This window comes from Ambystoma mexicanum, chromosome 7q, assembly GCF_040938575.1.
Source record: "Ambystoma mexicanum isolate Mex_15411 chromosome 7q, UKY_AmexF1_1, whole genome shotgun sequence".
Taxonomy (NCBI): domain Eukaryota; kingdom Metazoa; phylum Chordata; class Amphibia; order Caudata; family Ambystomatidae; genus Ambystoma; species Ambystoma mexicanum.
Genome location: NC_090941.1, coordinates 633,705,009 through 633,720,905, shown reverse-complemented (window position 1 = coordinate 633,720,905; position 15,897 = coordinate 633,705,009).

The window sequence follows — 15,897 nt, the reverse complement described above, 5'->3', positions numbered from 1 at the left end:
TTATAGGTGAACATGCTGGATTGAAAACATTGAATGTGAAAATTGAGAACACACACAGTACAACATCAAAAATGTAAATCAGAATTTCAAATTATTTTTATTTTAGAAAATGCATGGGCAATTTAGTAGCAAACGGGAGGAAGCGGTTTCCTTAGTGCCTTCGTCTTACATGCACTAAAAACAATCCTCAGGGGTCTAAAATTACACGCTTTGTATTAAGTACAAAACGTGTATCCCCTACCCTAATCTGTTAATAGGCCATTTTGAGAAATAAAAAATGTAATAAAAAGGAATTCTACAACATTGAATATGTATTCTCCAATAATTTATTTCTTTTTCTATATAGGACATTCAACAGTATGTTCATTCAATATTTTTCAATCAACATTTTCACCAATCACAAGAGTTTCATTCTGCAAGTGTTTGGAAGAGAATACAAGTTTTTATTTTGGACACAGAGAGCGAGATCAGAGTCAAATGTGCAATATGTCCTGCAAACCTTATCTCTAGGAACACATTGTTTTGTGGTAAAATATATGTGGCTAATCCTTGTGAAGCGTCATCGGTGTCCAGATAGTGTCTCTTAGAGACTTCCTCACTAGAGCATATACATGACCTCCTGTGCAGCCGATAATTGCATGAAGATACTGAAAGTTCAAGAGGTTGAAAGAGCAGAGGGAGCATAAAGAAAGTGAAAGGAGGAGTGGGGTAAAATGGGCTAGAAAACGTTATTCTCAGGTTAATTGTTTTGTACTTGATCTGTGTGTCCGTTGTCAGCCTGTGACACCCATCTATGGCCCGTGCTAAAGGATATTACTACCTGTGTCACTACCTGGAGTGTTGTAAATAAAAAGGACTGTGCATCTCACGTGTGGGCTGAATTTTATTCTGTTAAGGTGCTCCACAGTAGGACTTCTGACAGTCTTTACTATCTGTCAGCACCAGGAATACAGAGGCGGAGTGATTCACTTTGTTCCAAGACTCAAAAATTGCCAAAACTCCTTGATAGCATGGACACTCCAATGGGGGCAGTGAACAGTAAGCCCATTGGATGAGTTTAATGAAAAAGAGGAGAAATCTCAACTATTTTTTTTAGCAGTTTAATTGGCTCCTTGATTAGCCAAAGACTATGGTCAGAGTTCTGACACTAATCTTGAACCAATCCGCTTCCAGTTTGTCATTCCCAGTAAGCCTGACATTCCCAGCAAGGTCCAAGCTTGGCATTTCTTGGAAGGGTGGGGAATTTGGCAGCAAGAGATCTACAAGCTACCAGGGGAGGAAAAAGTGGGGAACAGGTCGCCCAGTCTCAGGTAGGATGGGGAGAGGAGGATGTGAACCTATGTGTTAGGGAGGAGCCATTTCTTGAAGAGGGGGGTCTTGACCTATTTCCTTAACTGTATAAGCGAGGGGGCGAGCTTTGTGATGATAGAAACGAGGTTCCAGAGTCTTGAGGCATAGACAGAGAAGACCTGTCTTCTAGGTCTTTCCTTTCTGCACCAGCAGAGTTCAAGTCTGCACAAGTCCTTACTTGTGGTGGATCGTAGGCTGCCGTAAATGCTGAGTTTCTCAGTGAGGTAGCTTTTCGACTGCAGGGTGACATCCTTGTAGATGATGCATCAAGATTTGAGGATGATAAACACTTGCAGCAGGAGCCAGTACAGTTCAAAGAGGGTTGGGTGATGTGGTTGATGCAGCATGCAGGACACATGTCAGAGGTGCCAGGGTAGTCACCAGAAGGTCTTTCAAAAGGGAAGTGCCACTCCCACCAAGTGGGAGAGGACTAGGGCTTGGACAGCAGATGTGAAGTTTTTTTCTGGGTGAAGGAATTCATTTTCTGCAGGAGGGAAAGTTGGTACCAAGCTGTTGGTGTCTTCCTTGCTATGTGCTGTTTGAAGGAGAGGTGTCTGTCGATTTTGACTCAAGGGACTTGGCGCAGGTGGTTAGCTAGGGTGTGAAGACCACAATGTTCATAGGAGAGAGCTAGGTCTGGATGTCAAGTTGTTCGGTTTTGTTGGTCAGCAGTAGAAATTCAGTCTTGAAGGGGTGGAGCCTCAGGTAAGCACTGGACATCCATGACTGGATCAATGTGAGGCAAGCCATGAGCCTGTGGATGTCTTTGATGGAGCATATCTTGAGGTAGAGCTGCGTATCATCTGCGTATTGATGGATGTGCATGTTGTGTGGAATCCGAAGACTTCCAAGCAGTTCAATGTAAACATTGAAGATCACGGGGAGAGGATGGATGCTGGCAGGAATGTGGCGTTGAAAACCATCAAATCAGCTCCACATTTCACGAGGAGCAAGCTGCTGTTGAAGAAGCCGCCTTACGCAACTCAACCCAAAAAGATACAACACATAACCCTAGTACACCAAATAGTACCTAATGATAAGCAGTGCCATGGGGATTGGCAAGACTTTCCAAATACTCGGGACAACTTGAGCACCTACGATCCCGTAAGGCAACAGCAGCTTCTCTATTTTCTATGTATATGCCACATGCCGCTAAATGCCATTCGTTGTGGGGGTTTCCAGGGTGGAAGTTATGGTGGGGGTCTAAAGGGCCCCAGCCAGTACATACATTTCCTAATCCACTCAAATTCCCCAGGTGACGGCCACGGTTGTACTGTTCCAAATGTGTTGGTACGTATCATAAGTGAAGAATAGCCCCACGCAGTTTCCAGTGAGATAAAATAACCTTTACTACAGGTCATGAAATACAGACCCCCCAGCTCATCCTTACACCTGGCTGGCTAGTGCAAACAGTAATAGAAGCAACATTAAGAGTAAACATTCTCTGGCCACAGGCAGGCTATGACACCCTGCTCAGAACTATAACACACTGTGACATTACACATAGAACTATACTACATCATACACAATGTACACCCTGATCTCTATGAATAGCAAGCATGGCCATTACTATTTACATACAGTGAGACAACTTCATAACATATCTCCCTCTCTTATTACCCACACAATCTTCTCACCACAGCGATTCTATTTTTATTCCAAACGTGTCCTCTGCTCACCCTCACAGCACCCATCAACACTGCTGCCACACGTACGGGATCCGAATACAATGGTTCTCCCTTCTTCTTGATCACCGCCTTCCTGATCCTCACATAATCTCCACATTCCATTCTGAGTTCCTTATTCCCTCTTCTCTGGTTTTCCCTCATAACAAACTGCTCTTTCTTATTTCTGAGATCTTTTCTCAACTTTTCAATCTGACAATCTGATTCCGCTCCCCTTTCCATCCAAGGGGGACACACCAAAGAATATCCTTTGCGCCCTCTCATCAATTCAAATGGTGAAACCCCTGTAACAGAATGTGGTGCCATTCTGAATGCACCCATTCTTTCTTCTACTGCCAAACTCCTATTCACACCACACGCTTTCGCCAATCGAACACCCTCCATAAAACATCTGTTCATTCTTTCCACCAACCCATTCCCTTCGGGATGGTACAATGCAGCCTTCTTATGTATTAGGCTACAATTCCTCACATATTTATTAAAGCATCCTCCTGTAAACTGAAGTGCATTATCCGTCAGAATATACTTAGGAAATCCTTCTCTCCCAAATACCTTGCGTAAAAACGTAACAATATTACCTCCATCTATGTCTCTAACTATCTTATACTCGCCCCAGCGGGAGAATGCATCAACCATTACCAATATGAACCTTCCTTTCCCATAACCCATTTCCATGGGACCCAAAACATCAAACGCCATCTCCTGTCACACTCTTCCCAGGATATCCTTAAAGATTATGGGCTGTTTCTTCGCTACCAAACCTTTACCGCTCTCAGCACATGTTATACAATCTTTCAATCTCTTTTCCACCTCCTTGTCAAATCCGGGCCAGCAATAATCCGCTCTCAAAACTGCTTTTGTTTTCCTGATCCCTATGTGACCTTTATGGGCTATATTAATCATCCTGTTGCAGATCTCCTCGGGCACCACAGCTTTGCCCCACCGAAACAAAATGCTGTGTTCAATACTCAATTCCCCTCTAACTTCCCAAAATGGCCTTTCCTTTACACCCAACTCACTTTTTCTGGGCCAATAACTTTGAGTATACATTTTCACTTTTGACAACAATTCATCATTATCTACTGCTCTCACCCGTTCCTCCTTACATACCACATTATCAGTGTTGGCAAAAACCATTTCTATTTCCTTATCTTGAGTCTCTTTATTCTCCTTCATCGCTAATCTGGACAAACAATCCACAAATACATTTTCCTTTCCTGATATGACCGCCACCTCAAAGCTATGACACTGTAATCTGTTAACCCATCCCACAACTCTCCAGGATACCTTATCTAATCCTTTGTTTTCAAAAATGTACTTTAATGGCCTGTGGTCGGTTCTAATCACAAAATGTGTGCCCCATACGAAACCTTTGAACTTCTCAATCGCCCATAAACAACCTAAGGCCTTCTTTTCCAGGACTGAGTACCTCAATTCTGCACCTCTCAACGCTCTAGAGAAGGCTTGTCCAACCTTTGTGAATGTGGGGCCAAAGCATTAACTTTTTGTTACCCAGTGGGCCGGCCAGCCAAAAGTTCACAACCTCACCCAAAGCAGTATATTAAAAAGCGATATTGTGTGACCTTTGACACAATAATGTGATATGATATGATAGGTTATTTATAACATGCTTAATACCCAGAGGTTTCTAAGCGCAGACCCGAGGATCGAATCTGTGGTGCTCCATGTCGTCTGGCTTCCAAGGCGAGCATGTTGCCCCTGAGCTATCCTCCCGAGACGATCACAGGCAGTGATAGCCATGCTGTGCCAAAGATGGGGTTGAAATGGTGCGTTTTACAGCACAAAAAGTGACTAAAACGCTATAAGTTTACAATCAGTTCTAAAGCGGCACATGATAGCCATGCTGTCCCAAAGATAGCTTTTGGTGTCATGGGCAGTGATCAAAGGTCAGTTGCTTGTGATTTCTTTCAGTGTATATGTGTTCATATTTCTCAGACATAGTGGGGGCGACCGAACGCAGCGAAGGAGCTATAAGGATCTAGGGAGGGTTTGGGGGCCCTCCCAGAATTAGTTTTCAAATATGAGGTTGAAATGGTGCATTCAGCACGTGGCCATGTATTGGCATCCTCATCCTGCTTGAGCTCTCTTCTGCCTTTGACACTGTCAACCATGCCATCCTGCTCAACCGTCTCTGTAATAACCTGGGTATCACTGGTCAGGCTCTGGCATGGCTGAGGTCTGTCCTCTCTGACCGACCCTCCCAGGTCCAATTTGGGTCCTTCCTCTCCTCTATCTTTTTCTCTACCTGTGGTGTCCCCCAGGGGTCTAACCTCTCTCCCTTGCTGTTCAACCAATACCTGACACTCCTTGCCCACAGTATCGCAGCTCTCTGCCCCAACTTTCAATGCTATGCGGCTGACACCCAGCTCATTTTCAGGCTACCCTCGGCCTCCTCCTCTCCTTCCCTCATCTCTGACTGTCTGTCTGCCATCCAGGAGTGGTGAGCCGCCAATGACCTCTGCCTTAATGCCTGTAAGACTGAGATTCTCCTCATCGGCACACCCGTTCCCTCCTTTCCTGTAGCTCTCTGTGCAGCCTCTCTTGGTCCTCTGCCTGCTCCCACCTGCAAGGCTAAAAGCCTCGGGGTCATCTTCAACTCCACACTCTCCTTCTCTCCCCACATCTCTGGCGCCTCTAAGAAGTCACACTACCAGCTGCACCTCCTCAGAGGTATTCTTCCTTTCCTCTCCTCCCCCCAGAAGCTCACTGTCTCCAGAGGCCAGGTTCTCTCTAGCCTGGACTACTGCAACAGCCTCTTTCTAAATCTGCCTGCTTCTACTCTCCGCCCACTGCAACATATCCAGAACAGGACTGCAAGACTTGTCCTTGGCCTCAAGCCCAGGGATTGTATCTCTCCAGGACTGAAATCCCTGCACTGGCTTCCAGTGGCTGAGAGGATTAAGTTCAAAACCCTCTGCATCGTCCACAAGGCCTTCTGGGGCCTTGGGCCTCAATACCTTCAACTCTCTCTTCCCAAATATCTTCTTTCTCGAGCTCTTTGCTCATCCACCTCCAACTCCCTCAGGCTCAGTTGCTTCTCCAAGCAACGAGTTGGTGGTAGGTCTCTTTCTTCGGCTGGGGCCTCCCTCTGGAACAGCCTCCCTGCCTCCCTTAAACTTGAGGAGAACCATCTCCGGTTCCGGAAGCATCTCAAAACCTTTCTCTTTGCTTCTGCTTTTTCTCCGCCTCTCCTCTGCTGACCTTCTGGCTGTAACCGGTACTGCACTGGCTACCTGGACACCATCTGATCGCGGGCCCAGGTCCCTCCCCTGCCAAGCGGCACACACCTGCACTGCCAACCTGGCAACCCCCACACTTGGGGACTGTTTCTGTATCCCTACAGTCCCCCTTCCAGGTCTTGACACCTGATGTCTGCACTTACATATTGTTATTATTTATTCCCTTGTATTCCACTGTCCCTGCCCCCCTCCCATGCACTTGCGCGATCTGAATAACACCTGGTCTTGTAGGATTGTTGTCCGTCATCCCCTGTTCCCCTTCCTTGCCTCGTCGCGCCTTGAAACACGTGTATAGGCGTGTTATAAATGCCATATCCTATCATAAATGTCATATCATAACAGCAATCTGAAATGCACGTTCAAAATTGAAAAAATGCCCCTTTCCACGCTCTGATTTAAAAAAATGTGCACAGGGGGCAGAACAGGTCCCGGAATAAAGAAATGTATGTGAAGATAAAGCCCCCTGGGCCTGTGCTTTTGCGCTTCACCTTGTGGCAGAGTGTTTCTGCAGAGGAAGCCTGCAGATGCCGACTGTCATTCCAGTTATGTTTTTCCCCAGCCATGTACCCATGCTCAGTGTCAGAGAGTCTCTCTTCCTAATGCCCACCCCTCCCTACCCAGCACCCCCGAAGCAAGTCTGGAGAGAATGCAAGCGCTCCCCTAGCAGACTGTATCACGTTTCAGTTTATTTATTCATGCAATGATTGTCGGGTACCTGTTTCCGACAAACATTGCATGAATAAATAAATTAACCAGGTTGTGATGTTTCAGTCCTCATCCACGACCCGGTTAAATTACCCGCGTCATTGCTGAGGACTATAACTTCCTCTGATGACCCCATTCATTCATTCTTGGGGTCATCAGAGGAAGTTACAGTTCGCACGTAGGCACGTATTTTTCTTTTTTTTTTCTTTACCCTTCAGCCTCGCGGGCCACTTAAAACGGCTTGGGGGCCCGCATTGTGGCCCGCGGGCTGTAGGTTGGACAACTTTGCTCTAGAGGCATGCGCTATAATTTCTTAACTTCCCTCAGCCTTAATTTGGGACAAAACCGCTCCTAAACCCACATTGCTCGCATCAACGGTGAGCACACACTTTCTTCTCGAGTCAAATTTATTTAAAGGTTCAGCCAGATTTATTTCCTCCTTAATATTTTTAAATTCCATCCGGCAAGCATCATTCCACACAAACTCTTCACTTTTCCTTAATAACTTTCTCATCTCAGTGACCTTTTCTGCAACATTTTTTATTACTTTTTGATAAAACTCTAACATTCCAAGGAATGATCGTAATTCCCCTTTGTTCTTGGGTACTGCAACCTCTTTGATAGCAGTGACCATTGAGCCTTTCGGCTTTATACCCTGGGCAGATATTACATGTCCCAGGTACTCCACCTTGTCACCACGAAATACACACTTTTGTTTCCTTAGAGTTATGCCACACTCACTAAAAATTTTCAACACTTCACTTAATCTCTGATCATGTTTCTCCACATTCTCTCCAGATACTAGAATGTCATCTTGAAAGCAAAATACACCACTTATTTTGCAAAACAACCTATCCATAATTTTCTGAGAAATGGATGATGCAGATACAAGCCCAAATGGCATACGCTTGTACTGAAATACACCTTCATGAGTGATGAAAGCTGTTAACTTTCTGGACTTCCCTTCAAGTTCAAACTGATGGTATGCAGACGTCATATCAAGTTTGGAAAAGATCTTTCCCTGCCCAACCATCGATAACATTTTGCTCATATTCGCAGATAGGGAGCAGGTGCAAGTGGATCTAGGTCACCTGGCCTAAGCCCCGCCCACCTGCTGCCTTCCTGCCTGCTGCTCTTTTTCACCACTTAGCAAGCCTCGCCCAACTGGTGCCTTCCTGCTTCCCGCTCTTTTTCACCACTTAGCAAGCCACGCCCACCTGGTGCCTTCCTGCTTGCCGCTCTGTTTCCCTACTTAAGGATCCCTCCAGCTTCTTTTCCTTTTCAGATGGGGAGCAGGTGCAAGTGGATCTAGGTCACCTGACCTAAGCCCCGCCCACCTCGTACCTTCCGGCCTGCTGCTCTTTTTCACCACTTAGCAAGCCCCGCCCACCTGGTACCTTCCTTCACCATCACTGTCTTGTGGCCAATGCTGGATTTGACTTTTATGGACTTCATTCACGGTGCGTCACTCTTTCTCAACTCTCATGCTGGACTTCCTTGCATCTTGTACTCATGCTGGCCCTGAATCATGCTGTTCCCATCTTCATCTTGTATCCTGGCTTGCAGCATTATGTGTTACTACTGATTTCTGCAATTGTATTCGCTCTCCACTCTTGCTTCTCCACTCTTTTTGACTGCTTACTCTCTTTTCTCTCCTCCTTTCCCTTCTCCCTTTTCCTATCTCCTCCCCTTACTTTCTTCTATGCACTTAGTCTATCAGAATTGTCCCTGGACCTAATATGATAGCAACCTCGTCTGTTTCCCCCACCCTCCCATTACTGTTTTTTTCCTCCCCACCACCACTCCAGCACTATCTGAAATGTCGTCAGGCCTAGTATGATAGTCGCTTGTTTTGTTCCTCCCCTCCCTTTCTGCACCCCTCTCCCTCACCTTTTGTTTTCTCCGGCTCTACCAGAAATGTTGTCAGGCCTAGTACGGTAGTCACCTGTCTGTTTCCATTTCCTTCCCACTCTCCCCCTCCCTTCCTTATCTATGTCTTAGCTCTTGCACTATCTGAAATGTCGTCAGGCCGAGTACGATAGTTAATTTCACATCCTTACTGTTCATGGCCTGTAAGAATGTGGTTGTATTTTCCCTTGTTCCCTCCCTTGCCTTGAAGCGCTTTGAAACACATTGTGTATAGGCGCTATATAAATAAACGATCATATCATATCATATCATATTGCGCAATGGATGTCTATCAACCATAATCGCTTTATTTACCTTGCTTAAATCCATACACAATCTCAAATCTCCAGATGGCTTTTTTCCAATCACTAGTGGAGAAATCCATTCCACACCACCAGCTCTTTCAATCACACCAATTTTTGTCAATTTCTCCAGTTCTTTCTTTACTTCCTTTCTCAAAGCGAAAGGAACAGATCTCAACTTTGCTCTCACGGGAACACATCCCTTCTTCACCACAATCTGATGCTGAATACCTCTCACTTTACCAATCTCTTTTCTAAACATGTTTTCATACTTATCTTCCACACACTGAGAAGTATTTATCTGCATCACCTGTTCATTTTGATTGGGAACCAATCTTACCATTAGTCTTTTCTGGTCCCTCCAACCGAACAAAGTTTTCCCCTTTTTAGATATGTAAACCTTTCCTTTGGCATACCTTCCCTTAAATTCAAAATCTGCGATGAAGTAACCTAAAAGTTCAATCCGGTCTTCGTTATACCCCCCAGGATTAATGTCTGGCTCCAGTAAATTGTTAACACCCCCCTTCATTTCCTCTTCAAATCCTTTCTTTAACACCAATGCAATTTTAGATCCCGAATCTGCCATCATACTAACATCACACCCATTAAGTTTCACAATAGCACATGGATTCTCACACTTCATTTCATCATCATCACTTATCACATTAACCGTAATCTTTTCCACATTTGGATTTTCCTCTTCCTCTGAATACTCAATGCTCTCCTCATCATTTACTACCAAAACACTTCTTTGGAAAGATTGGTAATTTTTACAACAGTTTGCAAAATGTCCACCTCTTTTGCACTTTGCACATATTGCCCTCCTCCCAGGACATGCTAATACTGCCGCAAAATGTAAATTACTCGCACATCTGAAACATAGACGCTCCTTTTCTTCCCTTGTTTTCCCTTTCCATGCTTCCTTTTTGAATTCAGGCTTCTCCTTCTCCTTTTTAGACAATTGTTCCTTCACCTGTTTCTTCTGTTTTTACTCTACTACATTGAGCACTTCAATTTTTCCTTCATTGCCATCCTTTTCTGACAACTACGCAACACATGCCAAGGAGTGTTCTACTCTATTCGCTATGTTGAGTACCTCATCCAATGAAGGTTCATCTCGCAACCCTAGTTCTGCATGGATTTTGTACTTTGATAAAATTGATCCCTTATCCGTTCATCAAATGAGTCTCTGAATTTACATGACAAAGCTAGGTGTCTCAACGCTGTTACAAATTCCTCTAGGCTTTCACCGGGTTCTTGAACCCTCACTCCAAAATTGTGTCTTTCAAGAATAGTACTTGTTTTAGGTTCAAAATGAATATCCAACTTCTTTAAGGCAATATGCAACTCTATCATGTCATCTCCGCCTCCCGCTCCAGTTATTTCTGGAAGAATGTCATATATCCTCTGCCCCTCATAACCTAAAAAATGCATGAGCACTGCTACCTTTCTTTCCATTGAGTATGAGTTACCGCATGCCGCCCTAATGTAGTGTTGAAACGCTTTTTTCCATTCAGGCCACTTCACCTTTGGGTTTCCTGGACATGCCATAAACAGTGAAGGTCCCGGAACACCTGTCATGGCCATGTTCTCCTTTGCATTTGTTTAGTTGCTCTGTATACGTAGGTAAAACTTCTATTTAGTTCTTTCACTTATCGTTTTGAAATACGTTTTGCTTGCTGATATTTCTTTTTGTGCATTTCTCCTTAAAGGTAAGTGCTGTCTACTTTGCACCGGTTCAATTTATTTTGTATATGTAAAATGAGTGATCATTCAGTTCTTTCTCCTTGATTTCTGCAGTATTTGTTTTACTTGCTGATGCATTCAGTGTACACTTAATATTTCGATTTTGCAGCCCAATATTGTTTCGCACGTAAATGCAAACGTACTTGAGCCTTTCAATTCGCTCATGCGCACACTGTCACTGTGGCTATACTTGCCCAATGTTGGGTGCTAAAAATGCCTTGATTAGGGAATATAAGGCAGAGGGGTTTGTCGCTTTTCTCAGTCTGGAGGTGAATATGTCAAGGCAAGTCACTCCTTGCAGCACCCAGGTTGGCCGCTGCAAACGCCGGATGCCAGAGTGGCTTCAAGGTTGTAACTGCAGAGCAAATAGGTTTCTAATCCATTAATCTGCAGTGCTTGGGGTCTGTCAGAAGATCCTCGTCGCCAATGAAGAATAGTCCCATGCAGTTTCCAGTGAGATAGAATAACCTTTATTACAGGTCATGAAGTACAGACCCCAGCTCAACCTTACACCTGACTGGCTAGTGGAAACAGTAATAAAAGCAACAGTAAGAGTAAACATTCGCTGGCCACAGGCAGGCTATGACACCCTGCTCAGAATTATATTACACTGCGACATTCCACATAGAACTATACTACATCATACATAATGAACACCCTGCTCTCTGTGAATAGCAAGCATGGCCATAACTATTTACATACAGTGAGACAACTTCATAACAATAAGGAAAGGAAAAGTCATGTTGTTGTGCAGTGACTTTCTTTTGTCATGGAACAGCTCACACAGTTATCAAGTAGACATCTTCCTCTGCTCAGGTGCTACTTCACCAAACAATGACAACAAATTTAAATTGGGTCATTACAAAGGATACAGGCTGTTGGCTTTCACCCATATCGGAGCAATTTGAAAATAGAAGTGTAATCTATTTTTAAAGAAATGACAGTCAGCACTTTTTAAACTTATTTTAAGAATATAGCAGGTTTCTCAGATCCAACTCTTTCAGGACTTAGCCCTATCCACCTTGCATAAGAGAAGACTGATGCAACTAGTCACAAGAGCACTGAAAGTTAAAAAAATTATATACGGATGGGCATATCCCTTTGGATTACAATTTACGTGGGAGGGCAAACCACAACGGATCTCCACATGGGAAGAAGGAATAACTCTGCTGCAGCTAGAAAATGAAGAGAAACCCCAGATAAATATATGCCAATTGAGAAAGGTGGGAGGACCAAGACGATGGGAATATTCCCCCAACACTAGGCGACGCCAAGAAAGAGAACCCGCACCAAAGGGTTCCAAACCGCGATAAATCCTAAGGGAACAGACTTTGCAAAATAACAATGAGCAACACACCGAAGGACCTGGAAACGGAACGGAAGAGAAACAGATGACCGCATAAAGGACACAATGAAAGGTAAATCAGAGAGGAGATTGAAATAAGCCTGGGCGGAGAGGGAGGGAAAATCTTGGAACCCACGACCAAGGCCAGATATGCCCTGGCGAATGGGACGCTGGGGGGAATCAAGGGACCCAACGCTCCGGGGGTATCCCGGAGGAGGCGCAAAGACTCCTTGGTCCCACCACTATGAGGGTGAAACAAGTTTGGAAGTTTATAATTGTTTTGGTTCGGTTATGTTATGTTGGGATTTGTTCGAGGCATGGTCTGCAACTACACACTGTACACCATTTATTGCTGAAAGAGGGCACACTGATGATGGGGAATCCTCCACACAAGACTTATGCCTGAGTTAACTGTCATGAGCCTGAATGTACAGGGCCTAAACTCGCCAGTGAAACGACGCAGTATACTAACACGCATGACGGAACTTCAAGCCACAATAGTGTTCCTACAAGAAACACACCTGCTCACGATAGACGAGAAACGGATGACCCATAAGGCCATCCCTAAACAGTACTTTGCCTCCAGAGAGGGGGGCGGGGAAACACTAGAGGAGTTGCAATCCTATTAAACGCTAACTTACCATTCAAGAAAAAGGCCGTATATAGAGAAACAGAGCATACGTTCCTGTTACTTAAGGGGACCCTGCACAAACAAACATATACTCTAATAGCACTATATGCCCCCAATGACAGACCAGACATCTTCCTGGGCAAAATCCTGTGGAACCTGGGTAGTTGGTGCGAGGGACAAATTATAATAGGGGCAGACTTTAACTGCATATTGGACCCTACTCTAGATAAGACCCTCCACCCTACTGCAGCAGACGGCAGGAACAGACAAGAACTAGGCAAACTGTTCAAGGACCTAGGGGTAATAGAGACATGGAGATTCTTTCATGGTACAGAAAAGGAATGTACCCATTACTCGCCTGTACACAGGGGTTATTCGAGGATAGATATGATCCTGACCTCATCCACTCTCATCCCACAAATCAAAGACATACAAATAGGAGTACAATACCTCACCAACCACGCCCCAGTCATACTAAAAATTATCCCCATAAAAGAGACACCCCGCACTAATAGAACCTGGAAACTGAAAGAGATCATACTCAGAGATGTCGCTCTTAGAGCCCACATGGAAAGAGCGCTGAACAATTATTTTCAGGATAACGCCAACGGAGACACAAACTGGGGGGTAATATGGAATATGGGACGCAGGGAAAGCAGTAATACGGGGGAATTTATATCACAAACCACAGCATACACACAGGAGAGAAAGTTACTCAAACAGAAACTAGAGCTGGAACTGAAGGAAGCAGAGACACAACATAAGGCTAAACAAACACCCAAAACAGTAAGAAACCTTCGAAAAGTGAGAGCCCAAGTAGAAACCCACATGGCAGATCACACTGCACAATCCCTACTACGCACTAAACAGTCCTATTATGCACACACAGGTAAAGCTAACAAGTTCCTAGCAGCTAAACTCAACAAACAAAAGACCCGTAACTACATAGTGAGTCTTAAGAACCCAAAAGGAAAGGCTAAGCACTTCTGAGGATGAAAAATGATGGAAAGGTTCCACGTAGACCTCCTCGAAAGAGAGGAACTACCCCCACAACTCCAACTAGATTACATGGCCAAAATAGCTCTCCCCCAGATAACGGAAGTAGACAACCTGAACCTTCAAGCCCCCATAACGGCCCAAGAAATAAGCAATACCATAACACACCTCCCGCACAATAAGACACCTGGGCTAGACGGGTTCAGGAATGGGTGCTACAAAACCTTCAGGAACCAGCTACTGGGCCCACTAACGAACCTTTTCAATCACATCAGAGAAACTGGGGCAGTCACGCCTGACATGGGGAAATCGACCATAGTCCTAATCCTTAAACCAAGGAAAGACCCCACAGATTGTGCAAGCTACAGGCCAATATCATTACTTAACAGCGACGCCAAGTTATATGCAAAGATCCTGGCAACCAGGTTGGCGAAGGTCTTACCCCAAATAATCCACAAAGATCAAGCGGGATTCATTGTAGGGAGGCACACACAGGACAACATCAGGCGGGCGGTAGACATTATAGAAATAGGAAACAAAACAAAACAGAAATTCTCCATAGCGGCCTTGGACGCACGTAGGGCATTCGACAGCTTAGACTGGGCGTACCTGAAGCTAACCCTGAAGAAATACGGCGGCAACCCTACCTTCATAAGGATGGTCTTGGCGAACTACAAACTCCCCTCAAGAACATTCATAATCAATGGCAGACCCACTACAACAATACAAATTCGGAGAGGCACGCAGCAGGGCTGCCCGCTATCTCCCCTTATATTTGCAATGGCAATGGAACCAGTGGCACAAACCATAAAACAGGACCTAGAAATAAAGGGGGTGTTAGCAGGAGGGATAGAGCACAGAATAGCATTATACGCGGACGATATCCTATTATTCTTGAGAGACACTGCCATATCACTAACCAAAACCCTAGAAAGATTACAGGAATTTGCTAAGGTATCGGGGTTCACGATTAACTATGCAAAATCAAAAGCCCTAAACATAACCGAAGAGGAGGAGATTTCCCAAAGAAATGGTGGCACAACACCCACTAACCTGGGAACCCAAGGCCATAGACTACCAAGGCGTCCAACTGACACGGGAATATAGACACCTATACGGGGAGAACATAGTGCCGATGTGGAAACAATTAAAGGAGGACCTCTTGAGATGGGATGCCCAGGAACTCTCATGGTTCCCACGTATAACTGCACTCAAGATGACCCTTTTACCCTGCCTCCTATATGTAATTAGCTCCCTCCCGATAGAGATCCCCCCTAAAAGGAGCAGAAAACTACAAAAAGGATTTGGTAACCTTTGTATGGAATGGGAAGAAACCCAGAATTCAAAAAAGAATCTTAACCTGGCCAGTCTTATTGGGCCAGTCTTATTGGGGGAACTGGGACTCCCCGACGTGGAAAGATACTATGCTGAAATGGATGGGAGAAAATGTACACAAGGGATGGGTGGGAATAGAACAGTGAGAAACCAGAATTCCACTAGGGACTTTTCACGCCCTACGAGCAGGGGCCAGAGGGGTGGAGGGACATCTACTGGAATCCACCCTCACCTCACTAAAAGCATGGGACACAGCACTCAGAAAACATCACATAGCTCCTGGACTGGGCCCCTTTACACCAATGGCACACAATCAGGATTTCACCCCGGGTAAACGGGACAGATTTTGGGCAAACTGGGGATGACCACACCCGATTCACTTGAAAGAATTTTACCAGGAAGGAACCCCACTACAATTCGAGGAATGCAAGCAGAAATTCAGTATAGGGGAAAAGGCTAGGTACACGTATATACAAAATAGGCAGGAAGGGGTTAAAAAGGCGGCCACCAGGACTCCCATAGGATTGGAACTCACCCTACATGAAGGCCAGACCCACAAAGCAATAACAAGAATATATAAGCTGTTAGACAACGCACAAATTGAGGATCAAATCTCATATATAAACAATTGGAA